This window comes from Anolis sagrei, chromosome 1 (genome assembly GCF_037176765.1).
Source record: "Anolis sagrei isolate rAnoSag1 chromosome 1, rAnoSag1.mat, whole genome shotgun sequence".
Classification (NCBI taxonomy): domain Eukaryota; kingdom Metazoa; phylum Chordata; class Lepidosauria; order Squamata; family Dactyloidae; genus Anolis; species Anolis sagrei.
In genome coordinates this window covers 171,367,993-171,385,039 of record NC_090021.1, presented here as the reverse complement: position 1 = coordinate 171,385,039, position 17,047 = coordinate 171,367,993, and the positions used below count along the sequence as shown (strand labels likewise).

The 17,047-nt window shown below is 37.4% G+C and overlaps 1 long non-coding RNA gene across 1 annotated transcript in view; it reads right to left on the bottom strand.

Moving 5' to 3' along the window:
* Positions 1-285: 285 nt before the first annotated feature.
* The window catches only part of LOC132761958 (uncharacterized), a 42,762-nt gene continuing 26,000 nt past the window's right edge, over positions 286-17,047 (bottom strand). The window contains exons 2-3 of the long non-coding RNA XR_010909078.1: positions 3,982-4,033; positions 286-351 (exon numbers count right to left, since the gene is read on the bottom strand). This is a non-coding gene — a long non-coding RNA (uncharacterized lncRNA). The remainder of the gene's footprint in view (positions 352-3,981; positions 4,034-17,047) is intronic.

Below are 17,047 nucleotides of genomic sequence, written 5' to 3'. Positions count from 1 at the left end.
CTGGACTTTCTATGTGCTTTTTTCATGAAGAGATTTCTACAAAAGTTTTCCTCGGGTTTACTGAACTAAAATGTCTACCTCTCCAGTCATTAAAACCATGCAGTCATTTTTAATTAAAAAAATACAAACTAAAACTCACAATTGCACAAACAAACAAATGAATGAATAAATGAAAAGCCCAGCAACAAAGCTCAACTAAAACTGTAAGGTATCTTTATGCTTTACCATACCAATTTTGACCAATATTGGTATGGAAGTATTTCTTGTAGTGTATAGTTTTACTTACTGGTGGGACGGGTCTTTCTTTAATTTTTTCTTCTTCTTCCGGAGTCTCCTCTGATGTTGTACAATCTGAAAATCAAGAAAAACAATATCACTGCAATTGAGTCTTGCTGACAAAAAACATAATTTGTAAAATTATTGTAAAATTTGTAAAAATATTGTGAAGAAAGATGTTAAAATTTATTCCCATTGAGAATTTTCATCAACAACTGAAGTCATCAATTTAAGCAATGATCATTTTGAATGGTCAAGAAGTGTTAGGCATCATAGGCGTCAGTGACATAGGTGGATAGGAATGAAAAGGTAAGTGAGTTTAGTGGTGACACATATTCAGTGTTTCACTTCTGGATGCCACTGCATTTGGAGTCCCCTTGACTGTACAGCTCCTTCCTTAGTAAGTTAGAAGAAGCTAATATGACTGCCCAGGCCTCAGAGGGATAGAAGAAAGCAGACCTAGCTCTATCATGCCTAGGCCAAGAAGCTAATGAAAATGTTTCCCACATCCCAGCTGTCATTGTTCTAGACTCAGAGGAAGACAAGAACCATTGTGTTATGTACCAGAAGCAGATGAAAAGTCCTCCGTCCATTTCAATTTCTGCTGCCATGACCTCAGAAGGAGAGAAGGCGGCAGTACCTACTGAACTCAATTCTCTACCTTTGCCTTTTGTTTCATGTCTAAATTAGATTGTAAGCCTGTAGATAGGGGGACTATTTTCTTCTTCTCTTAAAGCATCAAGTACTGTGCTGGCACATCATCATCATCATCATCTTCATCATCATCTGCACCTGCATCTATAATGCAAGGTGGCAATATTTCAGATTTTTTACTTGTCTCATGAAAAAATTGACAAAAGATTATTCCAGTTAAGCCAGCAATAAGAGATCTACATTTATAAAGCAAATTTTACAGGCTTTTAATAAAAGCAGGAGAAATAATGGTTGGTGCACCTCTAGTGGCTGCAGGTCGCTCCCATATGAGAGAGGTAGAGAAATCCATCCAGGTTTGGGCTAGATTTAAAGGTGGTCTTTTTCAAGTGCTGTGTCTGTTTAGGAATATGATTCAGCACACCAAAGAAGGACTTCAAAACCTGGATGTTCTGTTGTGCCTTGGATTAAGCAGTCCACCAGAGAAGGACTTGACGCTATCTATGCTCCTGCACTTTAGTTTGGCCCTCTCCACCAATCCCGACACTTGATCGCCAAGGTATTCTGTCTAGATGGGCACACTTGAATTTTGCACCTTTCCTCAGCTCTACTTAAGAATTCATTGCACTACCTGAGCTTAGACCCATCCTGATTCTGTTTTTCAGCCATGATATCGTTGTCATGTTGTTGTTGTGATTGTGTTGTGTTTTTATCTGAATGTTTTTAATGCTGTTGTGTTTAATCTGTGATTCTCGGGCTTGTCCCCATGTAAGCCACCCCGAGTCCCTTTGGGGAGAAGATGGTGGGGTATAAAAATAAAGTTGTTATTATTATTATTATTATTATTATTATTATTATTATTATCGTAACTCACTGAAACTCTGGATTAACACATGGAATGGATTCACTGCTCCACTCTTATTTCCAATGGTGTTTAAGTTTAGTTTCACAGAAAGAAGGTGGCAAATGAGATTATAACAAGTGTTAAATTCAGGTGCTGTCCAGATGCATCCTTCACTTTCCTATCTACTGTATCGCACTAGGCATATTAAAACCCAAAACAGCATGCAGCCTCACCCATGAGAAATATCTGAAAGTCAAAGCCTATTGGATTATTATCCTAGCAGCAACTGAGAGATCCTTTTCTTTAGACCAGGACAAAAAATAATCTGGAGAGAAGGCCTTCCTTCTTTGAAATGCCCTTGACCCTGCTCAGTCAAATGCTATAGCCCATTTTGCAGGGTCAAATTTAGGGAATGGAGAGGAAGAGCTTCCGGCCACTTAAGAGAAGGAAGAGAGCTGAGGAGTATAAAACTGCTTCTAATAAAGATCCAGGTAAAAGGAGCAATGAACTGTTAGGAGATGCTGCAAAGAGACAACATGGAATCACAGAGGATATTTTCCCAGCTCTGAGTATATTCAGAATCAGATTTGACATTGCCGAGCATGGATGATTTATAGCTAATGAAATTACTTCTGGCATGAGAATGGACTGACTGAGCCAATACAAGAACTAGCCCTTTGTCTCAGATAATGCCTTTTGAATCATAATCAGCTTTGTTTTTCTTGACATGAATAGGTACTTCCCTTATTCTCCTATCAAACACCATTTAATATTTCAATGGGGTCTGGGGAGAGGGATACTCTTCACCAAGTACCAAACATTCTACCATTATCTATGACATTTGGAAAATCACAAAGCTGCTCTGCATTTTGCAGATTTTTTGTGGTTGTGCATATTCATGTCATTGATTCAGTAATAAAACATGAATTAAATACAACTGAAATTTAAACTGAGCAGGTTGATTACTCAAAGCACAATGCCAGTGTTGGCTATGGAATTTGGAAAGGCAGAGAAAGAAGGCTGAGTATCCCTTATCCAGAATTTCAAAATGTAAAATACTCCAAAGCATGGCTGGATGGTTGAGAGAACGAACCCCTTTGGTGGTTCTATGTACACTGACTTTGCTTCCTGCACAAATTTATTGCAAACATTGTAATAAATGAAAGAAATTAATTTCATGCCTTGTCTTTGATCCTGTCTTAAAAGTAATTCATTGTGTACATATGTGCAAATCCAGGCATTCAAATATCCAGAAAATAAAAACAAAACAAAATCCATAACACTTCTGGTCCCAAGCATTTCAGATAAAAGGTACTTGACCTGTACAACTGAAATGTGGTTGGGCTCCATTATAGCCTTTTACGAGCATTCAAGAACCGAAAGGGACACTCCCCCCCCCCCCCCCGAGCATCCCATGTTGGTGGGACAGTCTGAAGAGGAATGGCAACAATATTCAACTGGTTGTAGTTATTCCATGGGATCAGGAACCCTCTTTATATTTATGTTAACATGTAAGAGATTTCCACTGTCCTAGTAGACTACCACTGGCAGAAACATCTGTTTGTAGAAGACATGTTGGTGAAGGGAGGACACAATCACATGATAAGTCAAAATTATAGATTTAATTAGGTAACAGTTAATAAAGTTGCCCAGTTTTTAACCCATAATTGTTGTCTGGTGTTTTCATTTGGGGGGGTTGGCAGGCAAACATCTGTTTGTAGAAGACATGTTGATGAAGGGAGGAAACAATCGCATGATAAGTCAAAGTCTGTGCAGGGAGCATTTTAAATGCGACCTCCCAAAGTGCAGCATTAATCGGCACATCCCAAAAATATTTTTTTTCTATCACTGGAAGAACTTGTTGTAATTTTATTTATTTATTTATTTATTTATTTATTACTGTACTTGTATACCGCTGTTTCTCAGCCTAAATTGGCGACTCAACGTGGTTTACAACAAAATACAACAATCAACAGTATTCAGTTTAAAAACCATAAAAAACAACATACACAATACACAATATTGGCCCATCAATAACAATAACATTTTAGTAGGAAACCTTTTGACAGGATGCCCTGGTTATCAAGGATTATTAGAGCATCAAACTGGGCAAGAAACACGACCCTTCCCTTACACATAATAATGAACAATTGCCCCTCCTTTATAATTAATAACAGTGTCTCCCAAAACAGCTAGTGCATTGTACTTACTGTCATCAGAGTTCCGATAAAGAACGGTGATTCTTTTTGAGACAGGTATTCTCTGAAAAGGAAAAAAAAATGCATGACATTATTTATCATGCCGCTAAATAATCCATCTGAATAAATAAATGACCCATACATGTTCTTTTTAGTCACTTTCCTTTAAAAATGAAATTAACTTTCATGCTAAAGCAATTGAAATTCTCTTTGCAAGTGCATACTGAATAAAATTAATATTAATTTGATTTTTGTGAGTACTTTACAAAATGGGATTTTTTTTCCTTATTAAAGTTGAAAAAAGCCTATTTAGCACATCTTAATGATGAGTGAAATATTTCAGGAAGACTTTCAACAGCAGCCCTGAAGGTTATGAGGCAGATTTCAGCCCTGAGATTTCAGCTAAGTAGTTACCATAAGATTTCTGTGTAATCCGGCTGCAAATTAGTGCGAAACAATTTTCATGTCATTTCTTTGATTCTCAGAGGAATAAAGCAGAAAAATGCAAAAGCATCATATCAGAATAGAAACTCTGCATGGGTTTTGGTAGGATGCTCTATCCACAAGAAAGAGATCCATGTTTTTCTCGTGAAAAATACAGTCAGCCGTCCATGTTTGTAGATTTCGCTTTTACAGATTTATGGATATGATGAATATGTTCTCTCTAGAAAATCTCCAGGATTCCTGGACATTTCTATAGTCATACTGGAGTACCTAGAGATCACTAGCGAAAACATACTTTAATCATCATTCCACAACATTGGGCTTCAGCTTTATTTGATGTAACTCTGTAAGTTGTGGCCAAATACGATTTTCACTAGGAGCAAACATCAACTTCTCTTACAAGCTAAGAGAAATAAAGAACTGGAAAGCAGAGGGAGAAGAGAAGGCATGTCTATACCACAGATGCCTATTACAATGCAGCCTGAGCCTTGCCATATGCACAATGGAGAACCTTCTTATAGCAACACAAGAGGCCAACTACTGGTCAAAGGATATTTAATATAATGCCAAGTTTTTTAAACTCAGTGTTTGTAAAATCCATTACAACTGTACCCTCAATTCGCTTCTGATACAATAAAAATACCACAGATTTACATAAGTTCAGAACCAGGTAAATTGAAATACTTTCCATGCTCCCCAAAATCCTTGGAAATGTGACTTGGAGTTGATAATCTGGATTGTATACACTGCTATACAATCCAGATTGTCAAATCAGATAATACACATTATCTGCTTTGAACTGGATTATATGAGTCTACACTGCCATATAATCCAGTTCAAAGCAGATAATCCGGATTTTATATGGCAGTGTAGAAGGGGCCTAGTTCCCTAGCTACACATTGAGAGAAATAAGATCTCCAAGCTTCTCAAGGAAGAACTCTCAAACCTCACCAAAGCAAGAGAAAGGGAGCAGGAGAAAAACATAATACATATGAGTAAATATCATACATTTAATATAATAGTCTCTTCAAGCTGAAATGTGGCTCCTGAACTACAGAGCCTAATATTTTTCTTGCACTAGCCTTGACGTTTCTATTGGATTACTTTGTCAATCTATTTTTATTTTATGAATACTTGCTTGAAATAATTAAGTCAACACATAACTGACAAACTAATATATCAACAAGCTGAGGACAATGTGCTAAGTAAATTGTAATCTTTATAGGAAAGAGTAAACACTACTGAGTAATTGTGTTGCTGATACAATTAAGTTGTAGAACAGCATAAATTGTCATAAAGACTTATTCAGCCATCTGTTTAGAATAGGAAAAAGGAGCAAACCTAGCAACAGAAGTTATGAGTTATGAAAATTGGAAGAGAATGGATACCCAAAAATGAAGTGAGATTTTTAGTGTTAATCAACTGCTCAGTGATAAACAACACACATCTAAATCCTATTGATTAAATTATCTGTTTTAGTTGAGAGTAACAATTGATATTACACTTCAGAATTTCAGAAAATGTATTAGAAAATGACAAAGAAGGATTCCTTTTAAGCTGATGCAGCTCCAAAATAGCTCTTTGAAGGAAAATCACAAACAGCCCAGTAAACTCACAGCAATCCAACCACACTCTTCTTTATCTATTCCTAAACAGAAATGAAACAAAAATTCAAATGTTCAAAAATGATTGAAAAACATTTTCCTCTAGTGTTACGAAACCTTGAGGAAGAGAACCTTGGACTGACAAGAATCTTCTCCATTCAGAACATATTATGCACAAAAATCCATGCATAGTATTTTTGCACATGAAACCGCATTTTCAGAATTCTGCCTATGCAGAAAATAATACTATCTTCAACATTTGCATGGAGTAATTACCAAACCACAAATAGTCTTGTAGGCTACAAAGAAATATGAAGGATTCTGCCTTGGATTTGGTTTACATTACCAACTATTAAAGTAGACATTATTATTTGGAATGTCACTACTATCTTCAAAGCTAGATGCCCTCACAACTACTTCTTCTAAGATGTCTGGAACAATGGTAGATTTTCAATGATAACTAAATAAGGTTTGACTATGGTATGCAACAGGAGAGATGTATATTCTACAGTGGTAAGGGTTCTTGCAGTAAGTACTCTCTGCAGATTATCAGTGGCACATTGTGACCAGACTTCCATATTTCTGGTACCTTCCTTGTCGGCAAATGCTCGTCTAGATTAAAACTTTGTAGAGAGCATTTCAGAACTTTCCTGCTTTCTTAAGGCCAACAGCAGGAATTTATTCTACTCACATTTTTTTGTGTTTGAAAAGGAGACACCATTATTTATTTATTTTTATTCCTGGCCTCGAAGGAATCTCGCTGGATAATAGGTTAAAGGGTGAGTTATGAATAACCCTGGTAGAGATGATAAGTCTTTTGTACATAAATCTCACTAGGCACCATGCTGAAAAGCCTTTCAATTACAGGATTCGTGTTCTGTGACAGAGAATCTGAGTTGCTTAATGTTTTAAATTTTATTTCAAGAAATCAAAATAAGAGGGTGATTAGCATTGTTTGATTTCTTAATAAAACATGAAAGCTTAATGGAGATGCGCTAAAGCTGAAAGGGGGTGCCTAGATGCATTCTGACAAGTAGCGGTAGACTGAAGGGTGAATAGATCCAAAGAGACCAAGGAAAATGATACCCTTTTTGTCATTCTTGCTTCCACTATTACCATTCTTATGAACTTACAATTTAAAAAATTGCTGCTATGAAGAAAAAGTCAGATTTCCCAAATAAGAAATCTAAATGAGAGTATAATTAATTTTTAGGTGTGAAAATAATTTCTATATCTTATACATCTATTTAAAGATGCCTAATCTTACAGTAGGCTTGTTTGATAAAAAAAAATATGGTTCAAAACTTGTTTCGGATGCAGGGGGTGCTGTGGTTCAGATCTAAAGTCAATTCCAATTTTCACAGAAAAAAAGTTTGAAACTTTTCAAAACTTCCAAGACTTCCGAATCCTTTGTTAATGGTTTCAAAGTGTTATTTCCTGTTTAATTGGGTGGTCTTTACTTTGAAAGTAGTTGCTTTACTCCAGAAAGGGGGAGGGGGAGCAAAGGGAAGAAATCCATCCACTCTGGTTAAAACCACTGGGAAAGGAAAGGAATCAATCCACACTGGTTTAAATTGATGCGGATCCATCCCATCCACACTGGTTTAAATTGATGCAGGAGAGAAAGGAGAGGAAAGGAATCCATCCACACTAGTTTAAACTGATGCAGATCCATCCCATCCACACTGGTTTAAACTGATGCAGATCCATCCCATCAACACTGGTTTAAACTGATGCAGATCCATCCCATCCACACTGGTTTAAATTGATGCAGGAGAGAAAGGAGAGGAAAGGAATCAATCCACACTGGTTTAAACTGATGCAGATCCATCCCATCAACACTGGTTTAAACTTATGCAGATCCATCCCATCAACACTGGTTTAAACTGATGCGGATCCATCCCATCCACACTGGTTTAAACTGACATGGGAGAGAAAGGAGAGGAAAGGAATCCATCCACACTGGATGAGGAGCCATATTCAAGATCACATCTGTTTAGTCTGGATTAATGAATCAGTCATGAGAACCATCCTTGTGCTTCATACTCAGGACTACCAATTGCATGTCACGATCATCATTTCACAAATATGCACTTACAGAAAATTTGCTTTTAATTGTAATACTAGTTTCTAATAAAAATGCTGAAATCATTGTCATCATGTATCTCACTCTCTGATAAACGTCCCCAAAGTATATTCATGTAGGTAGGCAAACTTTTAAAAGAATAAATAAACCAAAGACCTGAAATAAATTTTAACCAAATTTCAGTTTAAAAAAATCAAAAAGCAATTATTCAGTTAAGATTCAATCAATTAATTAACAAAGGGTTGTCAGTGCCCTGCACTCTTAGGAATCTGATTACAAGCCTCACCTTCCAAAGCCAGGATCTTAATTAACTCCAACTCATATTAAATCATTAGCAAAAGATAGAATGCACATGCTTTACATGTAAAACCATTAGGATGAGTGGCAACATTCATTAGTGATGTGATCTGATTCTAAAAATCTCATTTCCCTCATTACAGCTTTTTTGGTCTGTTTTTAGCATTTAAAAGAATTCTAATCCAGAGTTGGTGTGTATTTCTACATTTACAGATTGAGCATAGTGGATTGCAAAACTGCACAACTGAAGAAGCAAATAAATAGGGGTGTGCACAGTGCCGCTTTTCAAATCAGCATCCAGGAAATCTGGCACGGGGTTTATCCAAATTGCATACTCCTACAAATAAATATGAAATGAATGATCACAGTGTGCAGTGCTCTATGAGCATCTGCATTGGCAATGCATAATTGTATCAAAGCTGCAATGACATTTTTGCAGACAACTCTGCTTTTGCAACCTTCAACTGAACATGGACTTTTACATCAGAAAAAAAGGTCTGAGTGCATCTTTAGGAGAACTTGTGAATATATAAATCACCACAAGGATGCCAGCAATAACTGAAATTATTGTTAGTTAATGTTACATAATTTCAGTTATGGCTGGCATCCTAGTGCAGATTTAAACATTCACAAGTTCTCTTAAAGATGCACTCAGACTTTTTTTTTTACTGTTACTGTTAATTATTGTCACATAGGCAAATAGAGGCAGAAAATGTGGAGGCCGTGACAGACTTTGTATTTCTAGGTGCAAAGATTACTGCAGACACAGACTGCAACCAGGAAATCAGGAGACGCTTACTTCTTGGGAGGAGAGCAATGTCCAATCTCTATAAAATAGTGAAGAGTAGAGACATCACACTGGCAACGAAGATCTGCATGGTTAAATCAATGGTATTGCCCGTAGTCACCTACGATTGTGAGAGCTGGACCATAAGGAAGGCTGAGCGAAGGAAGATAGATGCTTTTGAACTGTGGTGTTGGAGGAAAGTGCTGAGAGTGCCTTGGACCGTGAGAAGATCCAACCAGTCCATACTTCAGGAAATAAAGCCTGACTGCTCATTGGAGGGAAAGATAGCTTGAAAACGTGGTTGTTCCTGTGTGCCTTCCCAGAATAATGAACCCTTAGCATTATGTCCCCAAAAAGCACTTTATATCGATTTAGGACTGCTTGTATGTCTCTATCAGTGCCCTACCTCCTGCATCTTGTTCATGCCTAGCATTATTTTTTAAACTTAAATTACATTTGGCCCAGCCATAGATTTTAATTGTGCACTGTATTTTGTTTAATGTTAATGCTTTTAGTGTTATGAGATTTATTTTAATTGCTTTGTATTGTATTGTTATTGCTTGTATTGCTTGTATTGTTGTACAGGGTTAGTCAAAATGAATAGGCCAATAAGAAAATTAATTTTAGACGAATGTATGTTTATTGTAACCAAACTACAGCTACGTATCGACAGATAAATTATCAAAGTTTTGTCTCACCTTCAGAGATGTTCGATATGGGCGCCCCGTGTGACACGGCAGACGTCCAAGCGATAGTCCAGTTCATTCCACATCCGTTGCAGCACATCCGACGTAATGGCATCGAATGCAGCACATATGCGCTGTTTTAAGTCGTCCTGTGGTTTTACCCTTGCATAAGCAGCCCGTCTCCTCAAATTGCTTTACCCACCTCGCAATGGAATGTCGATGAGGTGGTTCCTTGCCATACTTGGCTCGAAATTCTCGCTGGACCGTAATTACTGACATTGTTTTAGCAAATGTCATCACACAAAACGCCTTCTCTTTGCCTGATTCCGCCATTTTGAAAACAGCGACTCCTAGCGACACCTAGCGGCATTAACGTACATGTGTGTTGCTCAAAAAAAACTTTGATAGTTTATCTGTCGCTACGTAGCTGTGGTTTGGTTACAGTAAACATACATTCGGCTACAATTAATTTTCTTATTGGCCTATTCATTTTGACTAACCCTGTATTGTGGGCTCGGCCTCATGTAAGCCGCACCGAGTCCCATGGGGAGATGGTAGCAGGGTATAAATAAAGTTGTTATTATTATTATTATTATTATTATTATTATTATTATTATTATTAGATAGTAGAGGCCAAGATGAAGTACTTTGGGCACATCATGAGAAGAAAGGAAAGCTTAGAGAAGACAATTATGCTGGGAAAATGGATGGAAAAGGGAAGAGGGGCCAAATAAGAGCAAGATGGATGGATAGTATCCTTGAAGTGACTGGCTTGACTCTGAAGGAGCTGGGGGTGGTGACAGCCGACAGGGCACTCTGGGCGTGGGATGGTCTATGAGGTCACGAAGAGTCGGAAGCGACTGAATGAATGAACAACAACAATGGACTGGTTGGATCTTCTCGCGGTCCAAGGCACTCTCAGAACTTTCTTCAGCATGTTCACTGTGAAATCCACACCTGTGGTATTTCCTGCATCCACGCAGCTGATTCGGATCCTTATTGAAAAGCTTTTGCTAAATCAGGGACACCAGCCCCGCCCATCCACTACTGTAATAAAGCGGGGCTTGAGGCCTTAGTTCCTTTTGTCCACGAAAGCAGCAACAACTCGGTGTTCTCTACTCTCCTAAATCAATTACTGGTTTCACTCAAGGACTCCAGTTTGATTACTCTAACAGAGGAAATCTCAGATGTTGTCATTACCACATCATGTGGAGACAGGAAAGCTTAGAGAAGACAATGATGCTAAGGAAAATGGATGGAAAAGGGAAGAGGGGCTAACTAAGGGCAAGATGAATGAATAGTATCCTTGAAGTGACTGGCTTGACTCTGAAGGAGCTGGGGGTGGTGATAGCCGATAGGGCACTCTGGGCGTGGGATGGTCCATGAGGTCACGAAGAGTCGGAAGCGACTGAATGAATGAACAACAACATTGTCACATATTCCAAGACAAAAAATGAAATGGCCATCAGAAGTAAGAGTACATATTTTCCTCATTCAACTGTCTTTATTTATTCTTAGGGAATAAAGTTAAGAAATGTAGATGTCTGAGAACTTGGAAAGCTACTGTTCAGTCTACAAAAAATGTTGGTTAACTGATATATATATATATATATATATATATATATATATATATATATATACACACACTTTTTGGGACTCCTAATTTTTAATGCAGATCATCCTGCACTGATCACCTTGAGATAGATAGATAGATAGATAGATAGATAGATAGATAGATAGAGAATCACACACACACACACGGCAGTGATAGCTGTTTTTATCCTGGAACTTGGCAGCTTAAATTAGCCTCTTCTCCCTCTTCAGGTCACCTTTATGCATGACAGAAAGCAACTGATATTTCAAAAGGAATATGTTAGTGATTACATTAGTGTGTTTTTTAATGTCTTGTTCACATTAGAGCTACCTGGTTTTTTATATTAGTTTTCTGTTATGAATTAACCAGAAGTGATAGATATCATGACTCTGAATTCTATACAGGATGACATGTTTTTAAAAGTGGCTAAATATATAGATAGCCCAACGGCTGTTTATTACAGCATGTCAAGTTTCATCTTTGCCTGCAAGATACTATTTGTTAGGGGGGGGGGATGTGAGGATTGTACTGCTACTTAAAAATACAACTGAAAGACAAAAAGGAGAGAATATTTGGAGATCAGATCTTCCTGTTCAGAATGACTGTTCTCATGGGAACTTTGACTTTCACTTTCCAAGGGTGTAGGATTTCCACTATTCAACCCATCATCAGTATTAACATCTACATTGGCCTCAGAATCAACATTGACATCTACACTGGCATCAGGAAATACAATCAATACAATCAGGTACAGGGTTACACAGAGGCTGAACCTCAACACACACCTGCCAATATGCTCATCACGCTATGGTAGCTAATGGGAATGTAGTGGGATTAGGAACTATTGATGGATTTTTCCCATTAATTAATAAGGAATGGAGTATCACATGAGGAAGGAAAGTGGTGGTGAGCTGCATACAGTGTCATTTGATGCTGGTTTGTCTGCCTCGTGTGGTTAAGTCCATAATTTGTTTTGTGGTCTATCTCATTTCTACTGTAGTAATACATAATATGCTTCTGGAACCTGAATGATCACATAATGTGGAAATCTACTATCTATAAGATGTGGTGTTCAGGATTCATAAGGCACACTTTTCTTTTGTTTGCCAAAGTCTACTTTTTTGTATATTAGATGCTTATCTTTCTATATCAAGTCCACATCAGTCCAGCTACCAGATGTTGGATTGCAAACAGTTTTTTTCTTGAGTATAATTCACTTAAACAATGTGTGTGTGTGTGCGCGCGCGTGCAAATACATATAGCCCTACTAGCTTTCTGTATAGTTCCTGCTATTATTTACTTACCCATTTCTATATCTGTCCAACATTCCATCATGTTGCCCTACAAACAAACTTCACTGCAGTCACAAATAGTACAGTCATGGGATTGTCTCAGATTTAATACATACTAAAACAAATAGACTTTTGCCACAGTGTTTCTGTCCTTTTCACCTTGCTATAGTATGGTTTTGACTGAAGAGGTAAATCTGAACCCCAGTTGGATTACTTCACACTGCTTGTGGCAAATCACAGGACTGAATGTTTTGTTTTTTTTAAAAAAATCCAAATCTTTATTTTCCAAAAGGTAAGGCAGCAGGGAACCTATAACAAACCTTGCCAATATTTATAGTGAAACGGGAATATCAGAAATATTATTTACAAAGGCAATAAGGCAATAATTTGGTGCTAATCTTAAAAACTTGTCTGAATATATATATATTCTTTCTTTGAAAAAGTTTATTCTGAATATAACCCTGTTTTTTAAAAAATGTGGTATTGTATTCATTTTTATATTGTGTATAAGCTATTTTAAATTGTAAGTCGCTCGGAGCACTTTGGTGGAGAGCGACTAATTAAGAAATAAAGTGATGATGATTGGTTTTTTTTGTATGTAGGTGTTAGCATTTTGTATCTGTACTTCAAGGAAACTAATCAAACTAATACAACAATATTTAAAACATCCAAATCTTTATGAAAAATGATTATGATGATGATTTTAGGGAATGGCTATTTTAGAGCTTTCCATTCCAAACAAGTGTTTGAATACATACCAACCAGATGCACTATTCCAATATTGACACATAAATTAAACCCTTACCACTGCAAAGGATGGGCATAGAGTTTCAAATCAAAACCATTAGCTGCAAGATGGCATTATGTGGTTTTATTGTTAATGTTGGTCTTATTGTTAATGTTGCATTATTTTATTGTCCATGTTTTATTTTAATAGCTTGTATTGTTATTTTTGCTTGTATTGTTGTATTTGGGCTTGACCTCATGTAAGCCGCACCGAGTCCCTTGGGGAGATGGTAGCGGGGTACAAATAAATAATAATAATAATAATAATAATAATAATTATTATTATTATTATTATTATGGCAACATAAGCCATTTTGTGTTTGGCAGTTCAGCAAGACCGAATCAATATTTGTAGTGTTGTGTGTGTTTCAATAGCACTTTGGCATTGATTTGACAATACCAAACAGCCTTAGTTGTTCATACCGCCATTTTGAGGAAAAAGGATGGTTTTGTAAGGGAAGAGCATAGGACTTTGAAAATGGATCCATTATTTTGAAACAGCCTTTTTGGTAGTCATGGTTTTTAAAATATATATATTAGTTTACTCTTGGAGAGAATAAGTGAGTATAAATAAACATAACAACAATATTATATATATATATATATATATATATATATATATATATATAATATTGTGTGTGTGTGTGTATTTGGAAAAGCTGACTTCCATACTACCTACAGTTATGCTATAACTGCCAGAAACACCATGTATTGTACTGAATCTGGTAGTGCCCAGCGGGGGGAAGGGGACACCCATCGCCCCACACTCCACATCACCTGGCTTCCCCCCTATTTCATCCCATTGGGGGAAGCATCCACTGGCCAGCTTCCCCCAGTTGATTCCAACTGAACACAGGAATCCTCCCATGTTGCCACCGTAGTGGCATACACTGGATCCTCTATAGTTTTGAGATGGAGTCCTGCCGAATATAGTTCTATGTTGTGGGATGGTAACCTGTGGGTTTTGTCACAAAACTATAGAGGATGTGGTGTTTGCTACTGAAAGTTACCCCATCTGACAAGGCCGTAAATGACTGTGTAAAGTATAAACCAGTTCCACACATAAATGTTGGGGAGCAGGATTATCCCCAAATTTCCGCTCTGTTCCACATTGCATTTGAAGAGTCTCTCTGTCAAGACCCAGAAGCCTCAAGAACGCCAAACACAATATAAAAGGTCCAAACACCTGCGCAGCCCTCTTCTCCCTTCTACCGGTAGTAGTAACGTTACTATCGCACTGAACTACAACACTCTCAGTCTTATAAAATGGATTTTGGAAGATCTACATCAGAGATAAGGGAAAACATAGTGGATAAATTGCGTTCTTACACATATCCTTTTGGATTCTAGTTTTTGGTTGCTTTTTAAAAAAAGAGCCAACATTTCTAAAAGTTGAAGAATCTGGAGTATAATTGTTTTTAAAGGAGGCCTCGTCTCATTTGCATACTGCATGTAGAATTAACAAGCATTCCATTCCGTACACTAGTTTGAAGGCCTTTGAGGAAATGAAAACAAGGGAATTTGTGTTGTGCTATAAGTAATTCATGGCATTCAAATTTGCAAGCAACTATGAAAAATATATTTAATAATCAGCATTTCTTATTTGCTAGAATTTATCCTTCTCTGGAGAGGGGACTTGGAGACCTTTAGAGAACTAACCGCCCTCTTTTTTCTTTTGCGTTAATTAAAACTTCACAGAAGTTTTGATTTTACATTTTTTTTAGAAAAAAGCAAGGCTCATAACTTGGTCTTTCTCCCATTTCCCACTTTTTCTGGATGTTGATTGGATATGAATCCACTTATTGGTATAAAGATAACAATATGTTTGAAAGACATTTTGGTTCAAGTGCAGAGGTACATAATTATCACATTCAGTGGGTTTTTGGCATCTGCTGGGGTTAGGGACTCCCCAAAGACACCATAATCTGTGGATACTCAAGTCCTGTTATAAACAATGTCTTTTTGTGTAAAAATGGCAAAATTATGGTTTGTTTTTTTTATTTTCTGGAGTAAATATTTTCAAGCCATCAATAGTTACATCTGTGAATATGAGGGGACAATAGTAAAAAGAATTCTCTTTTAAATCATGTTGCTAAATGTAAAGACATCACTATGTACCTTACCTAACTTCTATGCACTAATGTGAAGACTATGGGTTCTTATGTATGCAAAGAAGTCAAATTATTAGAAAAAAAGAAACATTTCCAGTCTTGCAAATTAGGGACTCAGGCCGGTTTACAACAAGATTCATAAACAGTAGTTTAAAAACATCACACCCTATATCACACTAATATATAAAATACATTAAAAACAATCATATAATTACATAAAGCCAAGTCGTCCAAAAAGAAGTCATAATTCATTACCATCCGTCCGTGTGGTCAAAGGTTCTTGACTCACTCATCAAATGCTAAATTCCAGAGTCAGGTTTTCATCAATTTTCTAAAAGTCAGGAGAGAAGGGGCAGTTCTAATCTCCAGTGGGAGAGAGTTCCAGAGCCGAGGGGCCACCACCGAGAAGGCCCTGTCGCTCATCCCCACCAGACGCAATTGCGAGTGTGGTGGGACCGAGAGCAGGGCCCCTCCAGAAGATTTTAACAACCTTGATGGTTCATAGGGGAGAATCCGTTTGGACAGGTAAACTGGGCCGGAGTCGTTTAGGGATTTATAGGTCAACACCAGCACTTTGAATTGTGCTCGGAAGCTAATTGGCAGCCAGTGGAGCTGGTGCAACAGAGGAGTAGTATGCTCCCCGTACCCCGCTCCTGTTAGTAATCTGGCTGCCGCTAGTTGGACTAGTTGGAGCTTCTGGACAGTCTTTAGAGGAAACCCCATGTAGAGAGCATTGCAGTAGTCTATACGGGATGTAACCAGAGCGTGGACCACCGTGGCCAAGTCAGACTTCCCAAGGTACGGCGCAGCTGGCAAACAAGTTTTAATTGTGCAAAAGCTCCCCTGACCACCGCCAAGACCTGGGGTTCCAGGCTCAGCGATGAGTCCAGGATCACTCCCAAATTGATCTGTATAGACAGTTTTCTTGTGATCCAATAGTTAGTTTTCACTAACTATGCTTTGGTTTGTTCTAGGACCAGTGCAACAGTTTTATAAAGCAAAAACTCAGGACATATGTAGATAGAATGTTTCATCTCATTGACTTACAGTTGATCTATATAACAATCCATCAATTTGATTTGTGAATTATTATTTATTTCATTATTTATGATAGAAGTCTGCAGTCCCAGTATATCCTTAGGATTTTGGATGAATTTGCAATCTCTTCTGAAGAATTTGAAAAAGCAACTCAATATATTTGTCATACCACAGAATATCACAGAGAATGGTTTCCTTTCATTGTAGATTAAACAGGAGAAGATTTAGTAAGAACATGATTTCTTGTTAACAAGACAATAGTCTGCAGGAACAGTCGTTAAGCGCAAGAACGATTAGTTATATCACTGCAGTTATCTGTTCCACATCTCAGGCTCAGAGCCTTAATTCATATA